Genomic DNA, 27,495 nt, shown 5'->3' with positions numbered 1-27,495 from the left:
TCTCGGAAGCGGCCGCGGATCGGGGAATTCGGCTGGCGCTGCAGCTGCAGAATGGTGGGCGGTGGCTGGAAGCACAGGCCCGGCTCGGGGGCGGGGCCGCAGATACTGCCAGAAAGGCTGTGAGGGCTACGCAGGTCGCCTTGGGTGACAGCCAGGGTACCAGGAGGCAGCGCGTTTCATTCATGCAGTGACTATTAAGCTTGCTGTGTGTCCGGGGGCTGCGGTTTGCTGCGGGGACCTTGCCCAGGTCGCTGTTTCGCGCTCTGTAGGGGATTGGACCAGGAAAGTGGCGCCTCTGCATCTTCTGTCCAGCTCCTCTTGGCGCATTTCCTGGGGAAACGGATTAAGCCAACCAACGTTTCATTCATTCGCCCACCCAGATAGATTGGGAACCGATTACATACCAGACATTTTGCGGGGCCCTGCGGATTTGGGGTCAACCCGCCTGCCCCTGCTCCATGTAGAGCCTCCGGCCTGGGGAGGGGGGACACAAGCGAATATGCATTCTACTGTGACTTTTTTGTTTGGGATTATAACGCTGGTTTGTAGAAAGTGCTATGGAAACACTGAAGGAGGATTTAACAAGTCCCAGGGGGTGTTAAAGAAGACTTTTAAGACAAGTCTTTGAAAATGGGTTTTGAAGGCAGAGAAGAGTCTGAGACGTAAAAGTGTAGGAGATATTTGAGCATAGCGGAGCGTTCAGCTTGGCTGGAGCCAGAGAAATGGGAAAGTAAGAGGGACCTGATCATAAAAGCACTATGAGAGGGGAGGGGGGAAAAGTATGTGCATTATCTCATATTTTACTACGATTTCGGAAGTTCTGTAACCACTACAGTAGCAATAAGGGGAATCAGACAGGAAGGAAGTGCCATTGTGATAACTAAAGTTTTAGAAAACTTAGTCTGGCAGTCTTATAAATCGGACAGGGTATGAGACATTCTTCGAGGGCTTAATTAACTAGTGAAGGGCCAGGTGTATAGGCATTCTTCATATTGGGTCATGCATTCTAGGAATACCAGGGTAAAGGAGAAATGCAGCCTCTAAAGGGGACAGCTGTCCTAAATTCTAGTTGTTAGGGATATGGAGATGCTGAACTACTGTGTGAGTTAAGGCAGAGCTGAAAAAATTCTCTTTGAAGGTTCAGTGAAGAACTGCTTTGGTGGCGTGAGGTGCTTAGCTAGAAATACAATACCAGAAATGAAGGTGAGTCTATTGAGACTATAACCATAATGGCCACCATTTGCATATTATGTGCTAGGACTGTTCTGTGTATTTTTACATATAATAACTTATTCCTTGTAACAACCCTATGATAGAGGTACTGTATGCCCTTTTTGCAGATGAGAAAACAAGGCACAGAGAGGTTAAGTAACTTGCCTAAGGTTGGAAATCAGTAGGGTCAGGAGTCAACCCAGGCAACCTAAACATTAAGCAAAACTGCCTTTCAGCAAGGCAGATTAAGCCTTTTCTAACATCTTCAGTTGGAGCCAGTCTTTGAAAGTCTGACCAAAGACAGTTATAAAAACAGAAGATAGGATAGCTCAGGACTTCATACGTTCCTACTGTTCTATATTTGCGGTTGGAGAAGCAACAGGAAGTGGTTGAGAATCTGCTGTGGAGCCAGATTTAAACCTGAGTTTAAATCCCTTCTCTTCCACTTCCTAGTTAGGGACGTAGGGAAGTTAACTTCAGCAGCTGTAAGATGAGGTTAATAGTATCTAGTGCGTGAGATAGTTGAGGGTTAAATGAGTTAATTCACAGAAGGTGCTTAGAACAGTGAAATAGCACAAGATAAGTTCTCAATAAGTATGACTTACTACTTGTTTTTACTATTATATTTACTATTACTATTTACTATTGATATTCACTTTTGGATTCATTTTTCAAAAGCCTTTTTGTTCAACGTAATTCTTTTTTAAATCAGATGCATTATAATCCTTGGCACAATAAACTGTTACCATTGTTCAATTCTTGATTGTTTTTGAGCTTATTTATGTTACTATAACAAACACCTGTGAACCCATTGCCCAACCCCAAAACTGAAACAGTAGCTCTACATCTACACCTCTCTCCTCTCCCTTTAGCCTTCTTCCTGTCACTCATGTTCAATGTAGCTATCCTGAATTTTGTTTTCCCTTGCCTTTTAAAAATAGGCTTATCTCCTATGAATGTATACCTAAACAATATTTAGTTTTAGTTTTTGAACTTCATAAAAAGGCTATCATGCTGCATATAATCAAGAACTTTTTTCCTCATTAAAAATATTTAATATAGATAGGTCCATATTGTGTAGCCATACAGTAACCATTTGGTAAATGAAGGAGATTGGTTCCAGGACTCTCACATATCCCAAAATCCGAGCATACCCAAGTTCCAAAGTTGGTCCTGTGGAACCCGAGTATACAAAAAGTTGGCCCTCTCTCTAAGTGGATTTCACATCCTAAGAATACTGTTATTTTTCAATCTGCATTTTGTTGGAAAAAAAATTCGTGTATAAGTGGGTCCACAAAATTAAAACCCTTGTTACTCAAGGGTCAACTGTAATATTAAGTGTAATACTCTATTGTTGGGAAGCCTTATAACTATTCTACCAATAGGCATTTGTTCTGTTTGCTCTTGAAATCATTGCCATCATGATCATTCTTATGTCATCTGATTCATAAATACATTTTGTAGATATTGAATGATACCCAACATAACATTAATAAACTTCAGCCTACTGGGAAAATTGAGGAATATAAATATGAGAAACGTCTAGCTCAGAATTTCTCAACTTCAGCACTGTTGACATTTGGGGTCAGTAGTCTTTGTTGAGGATGCCTATCCTGGGCATTGTAAGATGTTGAGCATCCCTGGCCTCTGCCCCACTAGATGCCACTAGCACCCTTCTTCCAATTCGTGACAACTAACTAGGTCTCCAAATGTCCCCAGGCGGGGGTCGTGAGAGGGGGCAAAATCACCACCAGTTGAGAACCGCTGCTCTAGGTAGGAAGAATAAAAAAGAAAGAACTTAATCCAAAAAGAAAGAATCTAGGTTCCTAGAAAGAAAAACAGATTGCCTCTTAGAAAACTAAACATATGTAACCTCCAATTAAGCATATTATCTTTAGAGAAATTTATCAAATATCTAATAGGCATTATAAAACCTAGCATACTGAACCTATATTGTGGTGGTGCTAGAGATAAGTATTGTAACCTAATCCTGGTATTAAAAGGCCTTTTCTGAAATAACTGGATTTTTGGCCTAGAGTTTAGTGCTATTCTGCTTTGTTAGGAACTGTGGATGTCTAACATTGTCACTATCCTTCCCTCTTTATTTGGAAAATCAAAAGGGAGGTATCTGTTTTTAAGGATGGGTAATGATTGTAGTGAATAGCTCAGACAACTGGATGTTGCTGAAGAAACAGCTTTTTAACTGATTAATTGCTTATATCCAGTTACTTCTATTTGTTTCTGATGTGATCAATGAATCTGTTTAAAAGACCCACACCTTTAACCAAAAGAGGGCAAAGCCTGCCCTTTCTTTATTCCTCTCTTCCTGCTCTTTACTATTTCATTTTTACCTTTTTGTTTTTTGTGGTTTCCATTATCTTAGAAAAATATATTTAAAGACTTGCTGTATGGATTCCTCTTAACCACCATATAAACTACTCTTTTTTTCTGTGCCCAAATGAATTCCCAGATTTTACTCAATCACCATTTAGAGAGTTTTAAAGAAAACACATATACTATCTCATAGAGTTGGGTGAACAAGAGTGAGTGATACTGTTATGCAAGGAGAGTTACTGAAATTACTAAAGACAATTCGGAGAACTGAAGTTTTGTGTGTCAATTTTCAGTGTGAAAAAACAGTTGATGTGAAGAAAAGTAAATTCTGTGAAGCTGATGTCTCCAGTGTCCTTCAAAAATAAGTAGAAAATCATTATAAGCGCTCTTTACCTGAAGATTTCTATCACTTCTGGAAGTTCTGTGAAGAACTTGATTCTGAAAAACCAGCTGGTGAGTTTCTCCAGAATCATTCTTGTATAAATGGAAAAAGTAATGTAATAGGAAATGGGCTGTGTGTGGTGGCTCACACTCTGTAATCCTAGCTGAGGCAGGAGGATCGCCTGAGACCAGGAGTTTGAGACCAACCTGGTCAACATAGCAAGACCTCTTCTCTACAAAAAAATAAAAATAATAAAATAAAAAAGCTAGGCATGGTTGCAAGTGCCTATAGTCCTAGCTACTTGGGAGACTGAGATGGGAGGATCCTTCATTGTGCCCAGTAGTTAGAGGTTGCAATGAGCTATGATCACTCCAGCCTTAGTGACAGAGCAAGACCCTGTCTCTAAAAAATATAATTGGCCAGGCAGGGTGGCCCACGCCCATAATCTCAACACTTTGGGAGGCCAAGGCAGGCAGATTACTTGAATTCGGGAGTTCGAGACCAGCCTGGGCAACACGGTGAAACCCTGTCTCTACTAAAGATACAAAACTTAGCTGGGTGTGGTGGCGCACTCCTGTAGTTCCAGCTACTCGGGAGGATGAGGCACAATCATCACTTGAACCTGGGAGGCAAAGGCTGTAGTGAGCCTAGATCACACCACTGCACTCCAGCCTGGGCAACAGAGTGAGATCTTGTCTCAAAAAAAAGTATATATATAAAATAATTTTTAAAAAAGCCTAACCAAGAATATAAACAGTTCATAGAAAAGGAATATTTTCCAAGATGTTTCTAGTAAGAGAAAATATAGTAAGAAATATAGATTAATGCTACAGTAATGCCACTGTCACCTATTTTATTGGCAAAGGTAAATAATTTCATCACGTTCTGGGGGAATGTGAAGGAAGGTAAGCACTTTCATATGTTGCAGGAGTTTGAATATGATTTAACAGTTCTGCTTCCAAGAACGTGTCTTGACACAGGAAGGGGAACATCACATACCGGGGCCTGTTGTGGGGTGGGGGGAGGGGGGAGGGATGCATTTGGAGATATACCTAATGTTAAATGACGAGTTACTGGGTGCAGCACACCAACATGGCACATGTGTACATATGTAACTAACTTGCACGTTGTGCACATGTACCCTAGAACTTAAAGTATAATAATAAAAAAAAAGAAATACCAGTCGAGAAAACAAAAAAAAAGAAAAAAGAACTTGTCTTATGGATTAGATAAACTAAGAATTATGTCTGAGGATATTTAAACAAAAAAATGGGAAATGGCTTAAATGCCTACCAATGACACATCTCTTCAGTAGATCTTAATTGTTTTAAAAGAATGAGGCAGATTTTTAGGAAATAATAAACTATCATGCCTGAAATATGTTAACTGAAAAAGAACAGTGTATAGATTATGCTACCATTAGTATTTTTTTAAGAAGGGGGAGGGGGAAGTACGCACATATCCCTGTATACTTTTCTACGTGCTTACTTTGGCTCTGAAAGGAGAAAGAAACTGTTAATGGGCTGTGATCATTACTTTGCACTATATACCTTTTGTACTGTTTAAAATTTTTAACTAGTAAGCACTGTCATACACTACTGATGGAAACGTATATTGATACATATTCTGAATTTTGCCAATAGATCAGAACAGAACTGCGTAGCAGTTTCTTTAAAAATAGTCATGTCTGTACAAACATTAGCAAAGATGTTCACTGAAACATTTTTAGAACAGAAAAAAGAAATAGTAAATGTCCATCAGTAAGAGAATAGATGGTTCCGTCTTTATAATGCAGTATCATGCCCTATTAAAAAATCATGTAAAATAACATTGAATAGCATGGAAAATAATCAAAAAATTTAAGTGCGTCAGGATGGAGGACAAAAGCAGATTACAAAACAATCCATCTGAGTTTGTTACATATTTGTATCTGTTCATGGGAGTGGAGAGTATGGAAATTTGTTACTGTATATTAGAGTATTAACTGTGTTATCTTTGGCTAACGAGATGGATGGTTTTAGTTTTCTTGTTGCTTTAAAAATTAGTGTATGCTCTCCTAAGCTCCAGTTGTGCTGAACTATTTTTCCTGTCCAATTATCTCCATGCTTCTATTCATGTTATTCCCTCTTACAGGAATTTTTTTGCTTTCTTCATCCTTGCCTCCTTATAAAACTGGGTCCTGCCTGGAGTGCTCCCCTCCCTCTTGGAAGCAGCAAGGACCCATTTGAAGTTATACATTGTACATTGCACAGACTTCATGTCTTTGTGGTTTAGTAACACTGACTGTGATCTGTGAATAGAGAAGGAAGATGGAATCATCTAGGGTTAGGGTTGGCCAAATAGATTGTCAAAGAGTGAGGGGAATCTGGTGTGATTAGCTGAGGTAGAGGAAAGGGGATATAAATGTTTTTTACTCTTTTTTTTTTTGGAGACAAAGTCTCACCCTGTCACCCAGGCTGGAGTGCAATGGCGTGATCTCGTTTCACTGCAACCTCTGCCTCCTGGGTTCAAATGATTCTCTTACCTCAGCCTCCAAGTAGCTGGGATTACAGGCGTGAGCCACCACACCTGGCTAATTTTTGTATTTTTAATAGAGATGGGGTTTTGCCCTGTTGGCCAGGCTGGTCTCAAACTCCTGACCTCAGGTGATCAGCCTGCCTCAGCCTCCCAAAGCGCTGGGATTACAGGTATGAGCCACCATGCATAGCTTGTTTTTTACTACTCTTAATCCACACATTTTTGCTATCTTTCTTTCCCTTAACCTATGTGTACTACAAGTATTTGAGGCTAATTGCAGTGTGGTAATGGGCCTACAGGAATATAAACTAGTCTTGCTTTGGCTAAAATAAGAAACAACAGGAATGTTTGAGATGTTAATACAGTGGTAAATTTCAGAGGAAATCCTGTTTTCTGTTACTATGACTTCTTTTCCATTGAATGTTTGTAACTGACACCTTCACACATAACTCAAGACTTTCTTTTACTTTAGAAAGTTTTTTAAGACAATTGCTTAGAAATAGTTTACTCACTAAAAGCATTATTTCCTGTCTGTCTCCAGAAAGTATCGTCTAAATTTATTTTCTTTGGAGATCCACTTTCTGCAAGCCTTGGACTTCAATTAGTTGATCCTTATAATATCTTTGCTGGAAAACATAAAATGAAGAAAAAATCAACAGGCCAGAATTTTAACCTTCATTGGAGGTTTTACTATGATCCTCCTGAGTTCCATACCATTATTATTAGAGATAAACTCAGTACCACATGGGGTATTTCAGGTAAAGGATCTTTTCTTTGCCTCTAAAATACAGCTGCTGTCCTGCGAATGAGGATAAATAGTTATTCACTAGCCTCACCCAAGGTGAAAGGCATATTTTCCCCTGGATATATGAGCCATCTGTTGTTCTTGCTATTACCATTTTAACCTTCCCTAAGGATGGGTAAACTGTTTAGGTTTAATCTCACTGGTTTTTCTTTTCCTTATAAACTTTTTTTTCCCTTTTGGGTTCAGAATAACTCTTGGCCCAAGAAAGCTAATTTAGAGCAGCTGTTGTGACTTGTCCTTAATAAGCTATGTGCTTCCAGGTGCCAGAGTGGCAACTGGGAGCTAAGAGTGATCTCTGGAGTCACACTTGTCCTCCTGTTTATTGTCTGTGTGACCCTGTATCATTAGTGACTGTGACTTTCTGTGACTCAGTCTTGTAACAATAGGGATAATAATTGTACATACCTGATAGGAATATTATGAGAATTAAATGAATGCATGCAAGATACTTAGAAGGTTAGGAAATAGAGGAACTCCAGGAGGAAAATACCTTGTCCGCTTGTACCAGTAGAGATGCTATCCTTTAAAGTGAAGATTAAATGTAAGGTAATATAAGGAACGTGCCCAGGAAGAAGTACTGTAGTACAGTAGAATACACATGGGGCTAGGAATTGATTGTGCTGTAGCCAAGGTCCTAACTTACTAGGACCTTGGCTGAGTAATTTTACCTCTCAGTGTTTGTTTCCTCAATTTTAAAATAAAAGGATTGGTTATATATGGAAATAGGATCCTTTCATCTCTAATGTTTTACAGTCCTTTTTCTTGTTTTTCGTTTTTTTGTATTTGAGTATAAAAGCAATTAGGTCCTAAGAATCTTAGTTTTAGGTTCCATTATATAAGTTAAGATTTATCATAGATGTTCCTAAGAAACTTGGAGCTTAAAACGATAAATTTGTTTCAATTTAAAAAAATGCCCTTATAAAAGAGGCCTTAAAAAAGAGAAAAAAAAAAAGGTGTAAGTTGTTGTCTATAGACCTAAAATCCCACTTGCCTGATAATATAAATTATGGGCAGCTAAATTTTTAATGTCTTTTGCTCAAACAGGGATTCTCCTGATGGACTTCCTGTATATGTTGGTATAAATGAAGCAAAGAAAAATTGTGTAATTGTTCCAAATGGAGATAATGTATTTGCTGCAGTCAACTAAGAATATTTTATCTCAATTTCTCTTATGTTTATGTAGGTTTACAATGTTTATACTATATTAGTCCATTACAAAGGGGGTTTGAGGGGCTGGGCACAGTGGCGCACACCTGTAATTCCAGCAATTTGGGAGGCCAAGGTGGGCGGATTGCTGTGATCTGGAGTTTGAGACCAGCCTGGCCAACATGGGGAAACCCCTTCTCTACTAAAAATAAAAAATTAGCCAGGGGCTTGGTGGCACACACCTGTAATCCCAGTTACTCAGGAGGCTGAGGCAAGACAATTGCTCGAACGCAGGAGGCGGAGGTTGCAGTGAGCCGAGATTGCGCGACTGCGCTCCAGCATGAGCGACAGAGTGAGACTCCATCTCCAAAAAAAACAAAACAAAGCGGGTTTGAGGCAAGCCCATAACTGTAGATTTCTAAAGATAATTTCCATGACTTTTGCAGGTAGTCTTATCTATACTGTTATTTTGTCACTTTTCACCAGAAACTACACCTCTTATGTAACTATTTTTCTTAATAATACTCGACCTCAGATGTTCCATGGCAAAATCAAAAGTTTTTTTAGACATCTGATTTTAAACACTTGTTAAGAGTTCATTACTTGTGTATAGTTTAAACAGAAAGGTTTAATAAAGTAAAAAGAGATGCTCATAAAATCCTTGGAATGGCTGAGGGGGCAGGCTGAGCTTCCAGGAATGACAGTTGTGTGGCTCACAGTGGATTTTATCTCTCTGCCACCATCAGGAAGCTGGGAAATCAAGAACTGCTGCCACAATGGATGGCTCTAGGACCATATTACCTTTGGTATAACCTGTGCCAGGTAAATGGATGCCCTACCCTTTGCCTCTCAGCCCCCATAAAGCTAAGAACCAGGTGCTGGGATCTCAGCTACAGCTGCTGCAGAACTATCAGATGCCTCTACAGCAGTGCTCACTGATGGAGATCGTGGAAGCACAGCCTCCACCTGGTATCTCTTCTGCCTCTGAGATTTCAAACTATTGCAGCTGCTTGGAAGAAGCTAGCTCCCATGTGGAGCCTGGGCTAAAGAGTAGTATGGGAAATGCAGCAAACTTTCATGGGTAAGGGATTGGAATAGAGCTGAGTGAGCCAGTCTATGCTATATCAGCCACAGACGTGACTTGAAATGATTTCATTTGTCAGCGGCTGTGTAGTTTGCATTGTAATGAAGAAAGCAAACTTTACCACTTCAAATACAAGTAGATTATGTTTCGTCTGACCTTTTTTAGTACTGTCCCTTTAAAGGGCTTTTGTTCCCTGTGATTTGGTAATACAAATTTGCAGTAAAGCAAATTCAAACTAAATCAACCTAGTACAACCACTAGACTGTGCTACATACATACTACTGGTGTATCTACAGGGCAGCTACATTGTAGATGTCCAAAAATGTTCTTTCTTTTCTAATACCTCTCAGTTTCCTATAAAACCTTGCTTGGTATTTGTAATTTGTAAGTTCTTTTAAACTCTTTGGATTTATTATTCAATTTAAATTGGTGCTATCTTTATTAGAAACTGTTGCTTATTTTCTGTCTCTTGCACTAGCATCTAAGTTCCATGAGGGCAGAGACTTTGTTTTGTGCACAGTATCTGCCCCATAGTAAATGCTCCGTAAATATTAATTTTACAATACCTTGGCATGTAAAAACACCTAATTTTTTCAGGCTGGACAACATAGTGAGACTGTCTTTTTTAAAAAAACAAACCTAACTTTTCATTTGTATTATTAGCTATGTTTGTCTTAATAGAAATCTTTTTTAAAAAGAAAGGTAATATAATAGTGGTCATCTAACATAACCCTAGACTCTTCTGGTATCCTTTTTTTTTAGCTAATTGGAGAACACAGACAATGAAAAAGAAAAAAAAATACATGAGTGATAATATTTATAATTTAGGTGAAGATCAGCAAGTGACTACTTGAGGAACTACCTTCAATAATTTGTCTCAAACACAGGGGTAAAAAAATTATTTGAGATACAACTATTTTAGTACTTTTAAAGTATAATGGTTTCAGTTTTTTGAGTACCACCTTCTTAAATCAGCTAATCAGAACACTTAATTTCTTTATATATTTTAAAATTTATTTTTATGGCAGACAGAGTAAGGTCTTTCAAGGCAGACCTTTGATCAACAAATTTTTATGCCCAGAGAAAGAATTGTCTCTGCAAGATTTAACAGTAACTAAAGAAATGAAAATTAAGCCAGCAAAGGTTAAAGAATGGTAATAATCAACGATGATTAGGATATAAGAACTCTTACTGATGTGTTAATTGGTAAAACCTTTGTAGAAAGCAGTTTGAAAAATGTTTAAAGCACTGTATTCTAAGATTTCTTGACAGATGATATTGCCAGGTACCATGTGAAGTACACATTTATACCCTTAAGTTAACAATTCCACTTCCAGATATTCATCAAAGGGATTTTGGACAGGTACAAAAATATGTGTGTTTATTACAGATTGTTTATCAAATGAAAAATTGGCAACATATCCAGCAATAGAGGAGATTAGGTAAATATAAACTATCCATATACTATAATACCTTGGTATTGATTTGTTGAATTTGTTATGAAGTGGGCAAATAACAATAGTGTAGAATGATTCCATTTCATACTGGGTAATGCATATGGAAATAAACATATTCAAGTTTTAAATATCTTTGAACAACAAAGTTGGGAATGATTTTTTTTTCCTTCTGCCTTATTTTTTTTTCCTAAAATAACTAGGGCAAATAGTTTTGACCTTGGGTCAGGGACTTTTAGGGTCAAAACTATTTGTGATAATAAAATATTATTTTTGCACCAACGGCACAAAGGTAATGATGGGTAATACTGTTGTCATCTTGGCGGGAATTAAGATAGTGCCACAAGAGTAGCCGCAGTCATTGCATTATTCACAGCAGTACATGCAGAAGTTTATTTAAGAATGTTTGTGATGGAGCCAGGATGTTGAGGTGGGAGCGTTGCTTGAGCCCAGGAGTTCAAGTTTATCCTGAGCAATATAGCAAGACCCTGTCTCTGGAAAAAAATGTCAGCGATGGAGTATATATGTGTTAGCTGTCTACCATTGAGTATATCTCTTTAACATTCTGTGGTGAAATAGGAAATACATAGAAAGCATTTCTCATACTGAAGTACTGTGGTTTGTCTCAAGGGAAAAAAAAGCACTTGCATGATTGAGTTTTGAGATGAACTTTTTCCCACTTTTAGAAAGACTGACTCACTGACAAGGCCTGGTTATGTAGGTCTAGATACTGGCAGAAATTTTTGAAATGAACCAAAGAAAACAACTGACTATTTTTTGCCAGTGATAAAATTCAAGGTTTCGAACAAAAAAATAGATTGAGAAACTTGTAATACCACTGTAAGCTTGATAGCTTTTTTTCCTAATGTTATGTAATGGAGTGAATTTGATATATAAGCTTCAACATTTACATCTATATAATTTAGTGAACCACTATTTCCAAAGGGCCATTGCATGATGCCATATAACATGCATGGGTACAAATTCTTTTGCATTCAAGGCATTCTAATGGATTTAAAGTAACAGCACAAAATGTTCATGGTTATGGCTTCAGTTGCACATTGCACCTTATCTTTAAGCATCACACAGCAGAGTGTTAGAGTAGGTTTAGGCACAGACAAAAACTTACAGAGATAGTTCATAATAATATCATATGTATGGGAAGGCAGCTACCAAGTGCCTTAAGTAGTGGCGGAGGTAAAAGAGGATATTTTATGTGGGTTTTGATGGATGCCTAAGAACTTACTAGAAAGAAAGGAAAGAAGGATGTTTTAGGTAAGGGAGCAGTATGTGTGTGAAAGTGTGGAAATACACAGCACAGGGTACTCGAATAGCTATATGCCATGCCAGAGTATTGAGGAAGACTGTAAAGATTGATTCATATAGGACTGACATCAAATTTGCATTTTATGGTTGATATAAACATATCCTCTAGACATACAGCTGGTAATAATTGAAAGTAAGATTTAGTATAACTGTGTGCTGTAATCAGAAGTTAGATTTTGGTGGCTTGGGTTTCTGTGACACTTTATTTTTTTTTATTATACTTTAAGTTCTAGGGTACATGTGCACAACGTGCAGGTTTGATACATAGGTATACATGTGCCATGATGGTTTGCTGCACCCATTAACTCATCATTTACGTTAGGTATTTCTCCTAATGCTATCCCTCCCCCAACCCCCCACCCCCCAACAGGCCCTGGTGTGTGATGTTCTCTGCCCTGTGTCCAAGTGATCTCATTGTTCAATTCCCACCTATGAGTGAGAACATGCAGTGTTTGGTTTTCTGTCCTTGTGATAGTTTGCTCAGAATGATGGTTTCCAGCTTCATCCGTGTCCCTGCAAAGGACATGAACTCATCCTTTTTTATGGCTGCATAATATTCCATGGTGTATATGTGTCATAGTTTCTTAATCCAGTCTGTCATTGATAGACATTTGGGTTGGTTCCAAGTCTTTGCTATTGTGAATAGTGGGTGGCACTTTAATCTACCAGCTGTACTGGTAACTCTACTGGTTTAATCCACTAGCTCTCTGAACTTGGGTAAGTTGATTATCTTCTGTGCCTTTTTTTTTTCCTGATAAGTAAAATGAAGCTAAGACTAGCATCTACTATAAATTTTCTAAGCCCTTTGATAATAGTGTTGTAGGGAATACTACAAACTCTCAGATGCTGGCAGTGAATAGAAGTGAGTTTCTTCCTAGGAGTTGTTACTCCCTGCAACTTTCTTCCTGGGAGTCTGGCACTCCTTCCCACTCTTTACTTTACTCCTGACCTTTTACATTGATGGCAAAAATCTTAACCTGTTTATGATAAAATATAAAATTATTTCCATAAGTGTCATTAACATGCTGTATATTTACATACTTTTGAAAACTACTTTGGATTATGCTTTTGTATAAGCTTATAATGTAGCTTTGCTTTCCTTTTACATTTTCTAAATTTTTCTTAACACAAATTTCAACATTTAAAAAAAAAATCTATTGACCTTATTGTAACAGTGTCCTCTCTTTAAAAGTGAAAAAAAAGGCCAGGCGCAGTGGCTCATGCCTGTAATCCCAGCACTTTGGGAGGCCAAGGTGGGCAGATCACTTGAGGTCAGGAGTTCAAGACCAACTTGGCCAACATAGTGAAACCCTGTCTCTACTAAAAATACAAAAATTAGCTGGGCATGGTGGCAGGTGCCTGTAATTCCAGCTACTCGGGAGGCTGAGGCAGGAGAATCGCTTGAACCTGGGAGACAGAGGTTGCAGTGAGCTGAGACCCTGCCATTGCACTCCAGCCTGAGCAATAAGAGCAAAAAAAAAATTTTTTTTTGAGACAAAATTTTGCTTTTTTTTTTTTTTTTTTTTGAGACAGAGTCTTAGGCTGGAGTGCAGTGACACAATCTCGGCTCACTGCAACCTCCGCCTCCCAGATTCAAGTGATTCTCATGCCTCAGCCTCCCGAGTGGCTGTGAATACAGGCGCATGCCACCACATCTGGCTAATTTTTGTATTTTTAGTGGAGACAGGGTTTCACCATGTTGCCCAGATTGGTCTCAAACTCGTGACCTTGAGTGATCCGCCCACCTCAGCCTCCCAAAGTGCTGGAGTTTTTTTTGATGTCTACTTTTTTTTCTGTTAGGGCAGACTTCTCCAAAGTAGCATGCCACATCTTAGTATCAAGTAATACAACTTAAAACTTGACTAATCTCAGCTTTGTAACTATTTCTTATATCTCTATTGTCGACATTAGAGTGCTAATATAAATTTGAAAAATATTTTCTCTGTTACTGGCAGTCTTTATTAATATTGCTTTTCTCTTATTTGAAGAAAACTATTAGGGATTTTGAGAAAAGTGTTGGTAAGTATTCTGTGGACTTATTCTTGCATGGAATTCGACATTTTTAACTTGGCTCAACTTCCAAACGTCTTTGTACTTAGTATAGTGGCCTGCAACATAATGACGACTTTTACTTCTTTTTAAGATAATATTTGATGAAAAAACGTAAAGAAGTAACAGACAAAAAGAAAACCAATCTCTTCAAAAACGTAGATGAAAAACTCACAGAAACAGCCAGAGAACTGGGGTACTCACTCGAACAGAGAACCATGAAGATGAAACAGAGAGATAAGAAAGTATGACTCTAATCTATTGGCCTCTGTTTTGCTATTTAGCAGAGTTTTTTTCCCCTCTTGATTCCTTCCCATCTCTACCCTGCCCTTCTCTTCTCTAGCCCTATCTTAAGAGCTGGATGCTGTCCCTTAGGGGTGCTAGGAGGATGGCACTGAAACCGGGGTCTGATGGCTCCTTTGGGTTGATACACTGGTTGAATTGCATAACTGGTGATATCACTGCTGTGGCTGAATAACTCATGCCAGTATTTACCACTCTTTTAATCTTGTTTTATCAGTTAATCACTTCATAAAGTTAAGTGAAAGCTGCTTTGTACATAATGAAATTTACATAGGTACGTTTTCTTCAGTAAACGTGTATATAAGCAGTGCTTCTTCCTTTTTCCTTATTCATCTCATCATTTCCTTTTGCATCTCTCCTAATGTCTGCAGTGTGAGGGGAATATTTTGTAAAGGAGCAAATACTTCTTAGGGTTGGATTCTTTTGGTTTTCTGCTATAGATTTCAGAGTAAGTTAATGACAAGCTGGAAGATTTCTGCTTTGGAATAAATGAGAATTCTGTAGGAGTTTGTTCTTATGGCCTCTGGGGGAAAAAAAAAAACACTTGTCACTGGAATGAGGCCTCTCCAGTCTCTTCCAGCCTCTCACTGTTTGTCTGCCCTTGCTGGTTCATCTGAATATTCTAAGCTAAATGGAGAACTTGTTATTCCTTAATAAACTAGCACTGGTAATGAAGTACCTTAGTGTACTTAGGCATTAAATCCTACGTCAGTTCCTTCTCTGATCTTGATTCAGCTGCAAAGGTGATATTCTGATAAGTTCTAGGCACTCTTTCTTTAGTCCTATAGACTGGAAAGTTTCTTAAAACGTACACTTTAATGAAACTCATTACAACATGGCATTTTAAAAGTTAAGATTTTATATCGCCATTTACCTTTCTGGTTATCATAGGAAGCTTCTCCCACCTTGTGACTAGGGGGAAGGGTAGCATTTGTAGCCCAGTTAATGTATTCCTAATTTGTTTTGACTAAAGTCTGAGCATCAATATACATAACAGCTGTTAGCAAATTATTTTATCAGTCTTATTTTTCTACCACAAGCTATAATTTATTTCAGAGGAGATTTTCTTAATTCTTCCCCATAAATAAGATATGATTTAGGTTTAAATTTCATAGATATTTTTGTCCTAGACCCCTCCCCCATGAAGTTTCATTTTAGTATTTGTTCTTTATACAAAAACAGCTGGTAAAAACAAAGACAAAAAAGAACTTACAAGACAATCATGTTTTTAATCCACCCCCATTGACGATTATACTTTCAAACCCTTTTCTGTTATTATAAGGTTGTTCTTCTATTGTTTTTGTGAGATCTTCATTTAATTCATATTTTTCTACTGAAGAATTAAGTTCCACTAGTATATGTGAGTTAGTGGCTTTGTCCTTGCGTGTAAGAATATATCCACTCTAGTATGATAGAGCACTGTACAGCACACTAGAAATCAGTGTTTTTATACTGACAGTAACTTAGTATACTTTGGAATGCAGAATCCTTATATCATTTGACTCCCTACAACAAACCTGCAAAGTTGGGATTATCAGCCTATTTTATAGATAAGTAAATTGAGGGTTATAGAGGTTTGTGTGTCTTGCCCAAAATCTTAAATGACACATGCAAAACCCAACTTCATATTTTCCATATTTAGCATTCTTTCCACCCCATCTTCTTATTAATTGGCTCTCTGCCACTTCACCTTTTCCATACCTAGATTTCTTCATAAGGAACATTGGTTAAATATGCATAAAATGATGGTGTGTCACTCCATCCACCTGTAATCTGATGCGTCAGGATGTCACCCACTCCTATACAGTTTTCCTAAGTTTGTAATCTTATTCTTCATAATCAAATTACGATTCTGATGACTTCTTAATTGATACCTCTTTATGGACAATTAGTAAGGTAATCATCTGTAAAAAATCTGAACATACATCTACCATGGTTCCTACTGTATGTTGTTCATCCTGAGTTGGCAACTATGGCACTGCTGTCTTTTTCTTTATCACTGCTTTATGTCTCATCTTTTACACTTATGAATATGTTATGTTTATCATTTCATATTGCCAATTTAAGATCTACCTCATAATTTTGAGTGGCTGCAGAATACTGTGCTTATGTTCAAAGTTTGGGTCGCTTAAGATTTTTCGCAAATACAGACAACCCTGCCATAGATATCCTTTTATACCTTTATTCGCATACTTATCTGGTTCTTTTTTTAGAAGAAATTCCTAGACATAGTATTATCAGGTCCAAAGTAGTGTGTGTGTGTGTGTGTGTGTGTGTGTGTGTGTGTGTAGTTTTTCTTTGCTTGTTTCTAATTTTGTGGAGTTTTCTTTAGTCCTTTTGGTTTTTTCCATGCTGGTAGGTATAAAATTCTGCATTGTTTTAATTAGCATTTCTTTAATTATAAAGGATGTTAAATATTTTTTACTTTTGTTGGCCATAGTATTTTTTTTGACTGCCTGAACTCTGCTCATTTTTCTATCAGGGTTAGAATTAGTCTTGTTCTTACATGTGTTCTAACTTGGATGTTAGTGTTTTCCTTTGTTAGGCTTCTTTATAAAGACATTAATTTTTATTTACTGTTATATTTTGCAGATATATTTTATCAATTTGTCTTGTGTTCTTGATTTCACTAGAGTTTATTTTTATACAGTCAACTTTTTCTTCTCCATCACAAAATTATTTTTTTAATTTACCTTCTAGCAGTTTTATGGTTTTATTTTTACATTTAATTCTGAAATCCAGCTGCAAATTATCTTGATATAAAGATTACGATAGAAGACAATGAATTCATTTTTTCCCAAGTGGTAAGCAGTTGTGTAATAACTTTCTTTGAATAATCTGCCCTTTCTGGCAGCTTAATAAAGGGTGATGAAAGAAGCAAGAGACTGGGAGAATAGGGAGATTCGAGAGAAAAAGGCTTTAAGATATAGAGACTTAGGTGAGAAGCCTTTAAAATTGGAGTTTGCTTTTTGGGTTGTGTGCTTCCTCTGCCTTGGAAACTTTTCACTGAATTGCACAAAGAAGTGGAATATTTGTACAGATGTTTTGTTAAGGAAAGACCTAAAAATAGTGCCACTAACATGAATTAAAGGAAGAATGGAAACTGGAAGGGTTATGGTGGTAGTTGTAGTTGGGCCTGTTTTTGTCTTTGAAGACTAACACTTGATAAAAGCTCACTGATTATGTGATTTGCCTCCGTAAAAGACACCACAAACCTAGAAACTGCCCTACTTTTGGGGAGTTTTCCAACAAGCCTAAATATTCCAGGTAAAAATGTGGGGGTCTGAATTTGGCAAGATGGAGGTGAGAAGTTCTGTCCTACCGTATCTTCTTGCTGACAAAAACTGTTTCTTACCATCTTTCTTTTAGACCCAGGTTCTTCTGTGTTTCTACCAAGAAGGTACTTTGACCTTAGAGGAAGCTGATATTTTGGCTTGCCTTCTAGGATGTATTGGGTTCTTCCTTAACAAATCAGGATGCAGACTTCCAAGTGACTGGCACAATTAAGAAAAGCCAATTATTTAACTGTTCTGTGATTACTTCAAGTGTTTGACTTTTAGCTAGTTTTCGAGAAAAAAATAGTGTTAAATTTTTACCCTAGAGTCCAAATTTACTGAAATAAAATGTCATTGAATGTTACATTTTGGCAGAAATGTTGAGGGTTTATGTATTTGGGTTTTTTTTTAATGTCTATTTACCATGATTACATTTTATTCTTTAACATAGGTTGTGACAAAGACCTTTCATGGTACAGGCTTGGTTCCTCCGGTAGATAAAAATGTTGTTGGATACAGAGAGCTCCCTGAAACAGATGGTAATATATTTCATATGTAAACACATGCATATATGTTAATGCATATGTAGGAAAGTTTTGCTTATATTGGGAAGTAGGTATTTCCATATAACTTTTGTGAGGCAGTCGCTAGACCTTGGTAATAAAGAGTAAGCTTTGGTTTTAGAGTCAGTTATTCCTGAATTAAAACTGAGTTCATAGCTGTGTGGCCTTGAACAAATTGTTTAACCCCACGAAACCTTGTCTTTTTCATCTGTAAAATGAAGTTAATGATAATCACTTCATAGGGGAATTTGGGGTATAAACAAGTATTAAGATACTTAGCAAAATGCTTGCCTCCGTGCTCAAAATTTGGTAGTTATTTTTAAGAATTTAAAGAATTTTAACCTATTGCCTACTTTTTTGGAACTACTTCCAAACCTTTGACATTACAGTCAACTTGCAAAATAGTAATTTTTGAAATAGTGTTTTTATGGTTCTTTGTGAACATTTTTTCATCGGCATGTAAAATGATTTAGCCTTCAGAAGCCCAAGATCCTGAACTACTTCATATATTAGTATAAAAACACTTTCAAAATGGACCACTGCACATAATCTAGTTATTGCCATCTTGAAAATCGAGAATTAAAATCGCTTCTCAACTCTTTTCCCCTCATCTCCATTCCCTTATTGTGAACAGCCCTGTTGGTATTCCTTTATTGATCATCCTGTTCTGGGGGGATAAAACTTAAAGGGAAATCAAACTTACCACCTTCTCAAGGAACCATGTATTCCTGCCCAACACACGTATTTGGCCACCTATTTTCCAGAACAGAACTAACTAGCCTTGGTAGTTACCAGTCTCTGGGGTTGTGACCTGGACACCTGCATTTAAACCAGTTCTCTAATGCAGTTCTTCTCAAACTTTACTGTGCAGAGTCTCCAGCCAGTAGAGAGATGTCTTAGATGGCAACTATTCATATGGACTTGTTTTTGCTGTACTCGTGCCACTTAGAGCAGTGCCATAGGGAAGATGAATGTGGCTAAGCTGTCCAGTGTGATGGCCACTGAGTACCTCACATGTGGCTGCTGCCAACTAAGGAACAAAATTTGTAACTTGTATTATTTATTTATTTTGTACTCTGTGTGTGTGTGTGTGTGTGTGTGTGTGTGTATGAGAGAGACACGGTCTCACTCTATCACCCAGGGTAGAGTGCAGTGGCGCAATTATCCTGTCTCAGCCTCCTGAGTAGGTGGGACTACAGGTCTGCACCACAATGCCTGGCTAATTGGTGTTTTTTGTTTTGTTTTCCATGTAGAGACAAGGTCTCACTCTGTTGCCCATGCTGGTCTCAAACTTCTGGGCTCAAGTGATCCACCCACCTCAGCTTCCCAAAGTGTTGGGATTACAGGCGTGAGCCACTGTACCTGGCGTGTAATTTTGTATAATTTTAATTAGTTTATGTAAATTAAAACAGGATTAAATGTTTCTTGTATTGATTATATGTCGACATACTACTATTTTGGGAATATGGGTTAAATACAATACCTTAATTTCACCTGTTTTTTTTTTTAGCTCCTCCCTGCCCCAGCTGTTTCTTTTTTCATGTGGGTACTGGAAAAAATGTAGCCCATATTATATTACACTTGGACAGGCTGATCTGTCTTATATCTCCTCTTTGAAGCCAGAGGCAAGTAGTCTCTGATGGGACCAGTGTGGGCTCTAGCTACTGGTCAGTCTTCTGCTTCTACTCGAAGTCATCTTCTTTTCATGTCTCTGCTCACAGAGAGAACTTTAAAAAGCATGATTACTGTGTCATTTGGGAAAGGTTGGGCACATTTGTTGTAGAGATGGGCAGTCTCTAAAACTTTTGGGGTGATGGATGTTAAATTGTAGTGCCCTGGAGTAAAGCCTGTTACCCTACTGTAGTTGTGGTTCTGGGGTTTTATGTCCAAGTCTAATATTCTAGGCATTAGATCCTTCTGTATTTAGTTTTGAAGTGGTAGCAAAATGTAAGAATGAAGGACCTAATCTTGCTCTTGACTAGTGTCATTTCCCAGGAGGTACAATTGACTGGCAGTTTGTTAATGTGACAGTGATTAGTAAATCACAACTAAGTTTGTTCTTAACCCTTTGAAGCTTCTTACAATAACACTGTAACTTAGCAAATAAGATACCTTTTATTGAGCAATTCTTAAATGTCAGTGTCATGATTCACTATAACAAGTGATGTACATATATTTAATTCTCACCCAACTCTTTAAAGTAGGTCTTATTCCCATGTTCACAAAGGAAATAGACCCAGGGTGCTCAGCATTAGTCAGTAAGGGGCTGGTTTTCTTTTTTTTTTTTTTTTTTTTTTTTGAGACGGAGTCTTGCTCTTGTAGGCTGGAGTGCAATGGCAGGGTCTCAGCTCACTGCAACCTCCACCTCCTGGGTTCACGTGATTCTCCTGCCTCAGCCTCCTGAGAAGCTGGGATTACAGGCTCCCACCACCATGCCCAGCTAATTTTTGTATTTTTAGAAGAGACAGGGTTTCACCATGTTGATCAGACTAGTCTCGAACTCCTGACCTCAAGTGATCCACCCATCTTGGCTTCCCAAAGTGCTGGGATTACAGGCGTGAGCCACCATGCCCGCTGAGGGCACTAGTTTTCATACTTGGTTTTCTGACTGTAGAGTGCATACTACTATCTGAAGTAAGAAGAGTTGCCTGCCTAGTTGCCTGATTTTTACCTTGACACAACCACTGTAGCTTAATTTAAGTATTCTAGTTGATAGTAGTGGCAGGGATATAGTAAGAATTCAGCAGTGAAACTCCTAACTCATTAATTGAGTATTTTGAGTAGAAACATTTAAGCCTTCATTTTTGAATAGTTAATTAATTTAAGGCTTCACTCATGTTCTTTAAGTTTGGGCTTCGGTTAAATGAAATTTCTATAGAATATTTTATGGCTGGAAGAACATATTTTTCCTTGTACTGATGGTGAGCTGAATATTTTCGTCTCTGTTCTTTAGTGTTATTCTAGCTTAGTAATTCACATAAGTTGCTTATTCTTTTTAGTCCACATGTGACTTGGCATGTGTAAAAATGGAAACTGTGATACTGGAAAGTGATAAACTTTAAATTATTTGCTAACAGAAGACAAATAGGTCTTCACTTCCATACCCACCCTGACTTGTAGTGGCTGCCTGGAGCACTGTGAGAGAGATTCTAAGGGTCCCAATCAATCAGTTACACCCATGGGTGCAGGGAGGAACCACTTATTTTCCATCCTTAAGGAGCTTTTTGGAGAAAGCCTCATCTGTTTCCTTGAAATGATCAGCACTGACTTTTCTGAAGAAAGGAAGGTCATGAATCTTATGTAAAATAATTTAATTTTTAAAAGGTTTCAAACCAACAAATACGTCACTACTTTTTTTATTATTATTATTATTATTATACTTTAGGTTTTATGGTACATGTGCGCAAGGTGCAGGTAAGTTACATATGTATACATGTGCCATGCTGGTGCGCTGCACCCACTAACTCGTCATCTAGCATTAGGTATATCTCCCAATGCTATCCCTCCCCCCTCCCCCCACCCCACAACAGTCCCCGAAGTGTGATGTTCCCCTTCCTGTGTCCATGTGTTCTCATTGTTCAATTCCCACCTATGAGTGAGAATATGCGGTGTTTGGTTTTTTGTTCTTGCGATAGTTTACTGAGAATGATGATTTCCCTACTGTTTAGAGATAGTTAGAAACATAGGTGGTGAAGTTTGCCTTTCGTTCAACATGATATCGATCTACCAAAAGTGGGAAAGGGAAGAAAACACATTTTGTGACTCGGGTAACAGCATGTATTCTGTACTGTCATCAAGACTGAATCAAATGATATTCATAGACTGGGATTAAAAGCCCTAGTATATAGTATATTTTTATAATACCATCCTTGGTAATCATTTTTTTTTTTTTTTTTTTTGAGACAGGATCTTACTCTGTTACCCAGGCTGGAGTGCAATGGCATGATCACGGCTCACTGCAGCCTGGACCTCCTGCACTCAGCCTCCCAAGTAGCTGGGACTACAGGTGCCCACGACCATGTCCAGCTAATTTCTCTATTTTTTGTAGAGACAGAGTCTCGCCACGTTGCCCAGGCTGGTCTCAAATTCCTGGGTTCAAGCGATCCTCCCACCTCAGCCTCCCAAATCCTCCCATGTTAGGATTACTGGCGTAAGCCACTGCACACAGCCCATCCTTGGTATTATTATACCTTATATTTTGTGTTAGTATCATCAGAACATTGTACCTCATACATATAATTTAAAATCACGTATCATTCTTAAGTATAATTGTTAATGTTTTAACCAGTCTTCCTCTCCCCCAGTATAGCAGCCAGCTGTTTGGAAATGTTTTGTTGGTTTGTTTGAATAATATCCATTCTTTTCATTATTATTCTCAAAGAAGTACAGTTTGTCAAAAAGGACATGTAATTTGTCAAAAGGAAGTCTAATTAGATATTGTGGATACTTCCATCTCATTTGCATCCTGAAATCTGATGCACATTAACATCCAGAAAGAATGAAAAAAATCTTAAAAGCCAAAATTGAAATTTAACTTTTAAAAATATATTCTTCAGGCAAATATTAGACATTGTCTCTCTATTCTTACCTCAAACGCACGCTTGCCATGGCTACTCTTCTCTCACTTTGGTGAAGGTTTTAAAGGTTTAATTCTGCAGTGATTTCTTGTCTCTTACATTGTTGTCTTTTTCTGTTTTTAATTCACCACAAGTCAGTAATTTTCTAACAAATAAGGTAGGACAGGGCAAAAAGAACAAATTTTGCCTACTTGGATCTTTTTTTAACCCAGCTGTCTCTTAGTATCCGGACCTTGAAGGATACCCAGAATCTGATGCTCAAGTCCCTTATGTAAGTTAGTGTAGTATTTGCATAACTTATGCACATCCTCCTGTATATTTCAAATCATTTCTAGATTACTTAGACTACCTAATATAACATAGACACTTTGTAAATAGTTGTTATACTATATTTTTTAAATCTGTATTTTTTAATTTTTTTCCTGAGTATTTCAATCTGCAGTTGGTTTAAGCTAAGGATGTAGAACTCTCAGATTCAGAGGCAACTATATAGTGCATGGACCAGGCTGGCAAACTTCCTATGTAGGGCCAGATAGTAAATGTTTTACACTTTGTGGGCTACATAATCTATTACATTCTTGTTTTATTTTTCAACCATTTAAAAATGAAAAAATATTTAGTTTGAGGGTAGTTAAAAACGGGGTGAGCCAGGCTTGGCCCAAGTTTGTCAATTCCTGGACCTGTCTGCTGAATCTTTAAAGCTTATGTAAAATCATGATTGCCACCATGGAATAGACTTTCAAAAAAATCATGACTGTAGCCGGGCGTGGTGGCTCATGCCTGTAATCCCAGCACTTTGGGAGGCCGAGGAGGGCGGATCATGAGGTCAAGAGATCAAGGCCATCCTGGCCAACATGGTGAAACCCCATCTCTATTAAAATACAAAAATCCCCTGAACATGGTAGCACACACCTGTAGTCCCAGCTGCTTGGGAGGCTGAAGCAGGAAAATCCCTTGAACCCGGGAGGCAGAGGTTGCAGTGAGCCAAGATCGCGCCTCTGCACTCCAGCCTGGAGACAGAGCAAGACTCCATCTCAAAATAAATAAATAAATAAATAAAATTTAAAATTTTTTTAAAAAGACTAAATCCTGTGAAATAGTCACTAAGAAATCTTTAAGCCATTTTTAAGCTTGAATCCTATGTAGAAAAATTACCAAATTGCCATTCTAAATTACAGTGCTGCAGATTACTACCCAAGGTGGCACAAGTTGTATTAGTACAAAAAGTCTTAGGAGGAAAAACCCTCTTTATAGTTTCTTTACCTTTGAAGACTGATTCGTTTTCAAACTGTGTAGATAATCTTCTATATTATTGATTTCTTTCAGCTGACCTCAAGAGAATTTGCAAGACAATAGTTGAGGCTGCAAGTGATGATGAGAGACTAAAAGCTTTTGCTCCCATTCAGGAAATGATTACTTTTGTGCAGTTTGCTAATGATGAATGTGATTATGGCATGGGGCTTGAGTTGGGAATGGACCTCTTTTGCTATGGCTCACATGTGAGTAAAAAAAAAAAAACCTCCACCTGGCACCCCCCACCACACCTCCCTCCTCTCCCCCTGACACATACACACATGAATACATGCACATTTATACCCACAAATTCCAGCAGAGGTAAGATAGGGATTCAGCTTGTATTTCAAAATGAACTTTTTGAAGTGATTTTTTTTAAAAGCAGATGTCCTAAAAACCTGTGAAATTCATCTTACATTCTAGCAAAGGTGAATAGCCAAGATTATTTGCATTCAGGCTTACATTAAAGTGAATTTATGTATTAGACACATTATAGGGATGTGCCTTCTTTCTGTGTGTATATGTTTGGGGTAAGTATGGGGGTGTGTGCATACACCTTAGGCTCCATTTCATTTCCACTGTGGTGAGGGTATTTGTTATTGTGCTTGAATTCTTAGATGAAAAATACACTTTAAATTATTTAACCTTTATAAGAGATGCTGTTTTACCATTAACTAATTGCTCATTAAATAAGAAAATTTTACTTAATAGCTAAACCAGTGCTTACTCAACCATAGCTGCCTGAAGGTCAAAGAGACAATAAGGTGTAGCCGGCATGACATGCTTATGCGGCTAAACTGGTTGTAAATCACATCTTCCCCAGTGTGTAGGATTGGGCAAGCTTTCCAACACCTTTGTTTCTGTTTCTTTACCTGTACAAGTGCATACCCATCCGCAGATCATTTAATTCTCATTTAACCTACTTTGTAACCAAGTCACAGAGAGGCAAATCATCTTGCCCAGGTTCACACAAGTAGTCTGGTTCCAGAGTCAGTGCCTAAATCAGTGCAGTAATTCCCAAACTGTAAAATGCATGTGACTCACCTGCAGACATTGTTAAAATGCACTCTATGGGTAGGTCCGGAATGCGATCTGAGACTGCATACCTGTCATGCTCCCAGGTGACGGTAATGCTGCTGCTCTACAGACGACACTGGGAGGAGCAAGAATAAACCGGTAGCTCTCCAGCTTTATCATGATCAGAGTCATCAGGAGGGCTTGTCCAAACATACACTGGCGCTCTCCCCACCCTCCCCAAGTTTGACTGAGTTACAGGGTGGGTCCTGAGAATTTGCATTTCCAACAAGTGAAGTTGATGCTCCTGGTCAGGGGTGTACATTTTGAGAACCCTGCTATAAACAATATTATACGACTTTTCTTTTCTTTTCCTACCTCATAGATAGTTATCAGTAAAAATAATCAAAATGTTTAACAGCCACAATGACAGTCATTAACCAATCCGAGTAGTGCTTGACCTGCTAGAGAGGCCCTAGCCATAAATAAGTAGAGCTATAAGATGTGAACCAGTGAGTAGCAAACTTGATTGTTGTGAGAATGAAATAACATATAAGAGTTATAAAAAGGTTTAGCACAGTACTTACCACATGTTAAGGGCTAAATGTTTATTATGATCAACAAAAAGGTGGTATATGTAGATAATAGCAGTAATCTAAAATCTTTTGATAAACCTAAGGCAGTGACTCTTAACAGAGAATGGGAGGCAGTACATGTTGGGGATGGGGGAGAGAAGGAATTTGAGGATAAAGGGAATATGGCCTGAAAACCCACTTTCGGCATAGCTATTCTTACCTAATCGGTGAAGGAAAATAAAACAAACTTTTGACTGGGAATACACTGGAGAGAATAAAAAGCATTTATGGGCATAGTTTGGGGTGAGAAAAAGTTAATTAAACTTAAAGGAATAAGGAAACTCAAATTTAATTTGGTTTTATTTTCAAGATATGCCATTAGTCTTTTAGAGCAACAAGATTGCCTGTTTGAATGCCAGGTGCCTGTCCCTAAATTGTGTTCACTAATCACTTGAGGGTATAGCTAAAATGATTTTGGAAGTAGCCTTTGTTAAACAAGTGCTTTGTTTATATATTTTTTGCTACTTATTAGGATATCTGCTATGTTATCTGCTTAATGTTATATTTTTATTTTTCAGTATTTTCATAAAGTTGCTGGCCAGCTTTTACCTCTTGCATATAATCTGTTGAAGAGGAATCTGTTTGCAGAAATTATGAAGGATCATCGGGCAAATAGAAGAAAACAGAACATAGACCAATTTGCTGCATGAGTAAGGTGGTTTGTTTGGTGTACAGTATTTCAAAGGACTAGTATTAAACTTGTAATTTTTGTTTTGTTTTTAAGGAATACAAAAAATAAACATTTACTAAAAACGTTTATAAGGTTCTTCTGCCTGGTTTTCCTTCTTCAATGTGCAAGCAGTTGGCAGTCAAATCATCTAAATGGTAACCCTAATCACATTTTGGAAGACAACTAAAGTCACCCTCTGATATGTCACAGGAAGCCACTGTCTAATTCCTGTGGCTAACTAGACCATCCTTACAGAGTCCTGTTTCGATATTTATCATATGGGCAACTAAGAATATTTCTTCTGAGTCTTGAGTTAATAGCTATAGCTTTAAGGATTGGGTTTATGGTGGGTGAGCGGGGGAACAGAAGGAAACTCATGACAATGATATCAGCACTCTTCCAGGGTACCTGACCCCAACCTACCCAAACTGCATTTTGGGTAGTATCTCCAGGTGACTCCCAGCAAGTAGTCCAGTTATCCCATTAGGTATATTATTTTAAATCTTCTCTTGACTCTGTCATTTACTAATATAGCCTAGTAAATTGATACATAGTATATAGTATTAGTATAAGATAACAATCAGTATGCCATTAATTTAGATTTTAAAGTTTTTCATTGCAAATGATTTCACTGGATTTTTAGTATGAATCCATGCATAGCTGTGTTTTACTAGATCCAGATTTTCCTTAAACCTGATGATATGCCCTTCACCTTAAAAGCAGAGGGCAGGGCCAGACGCAGTGGCCCACGCCTGTAATCCCAGCACTTTGGGAGGCCAAGGTGGGCAGATCACCTGAAGTTTGGAGTTTGTGACCAGCCTAGCCAACATGGTGAAACCCCATCTCTACTAAATAT

The 27,495-nt window shown here is 37.9% G+C and overlaps 1 pseudogene; it reads left to right on the top strand.

Annotated features, from left to right (window-relative positions):
• Positions 1-30: 30 nt before the first annotated feature.
• On the top strand, positions 31-26,720 carry LOC129044264 (putative histone PARylation factor 1-like; annotated as a pseudogene).
• Positions 26,721-27,495: the final 775 nt, after the last annotated feature.

The sequence above is a fragment of the Pongo pygmaeus genome, chromosome 13 (assembly GCF_028885625.2).
Source record: "Pongo pygmaeus isolate AG05252 chromosome 13, NHGRI_mPonPyg2-v2.0_pri, whole genome shotgun sequence".
NCBI classification, from domain to species: domain Eukaryota; kingdom Metazoa; phylum Chordata; class Mammalia; order Primates; family Hominidae; genus Pongo; species Pongo pygmaeus.
Note: the sequence above shows the minus strand (reverse complement) of the source record. Positions and strands in the feature narration are given on the sequence as shown.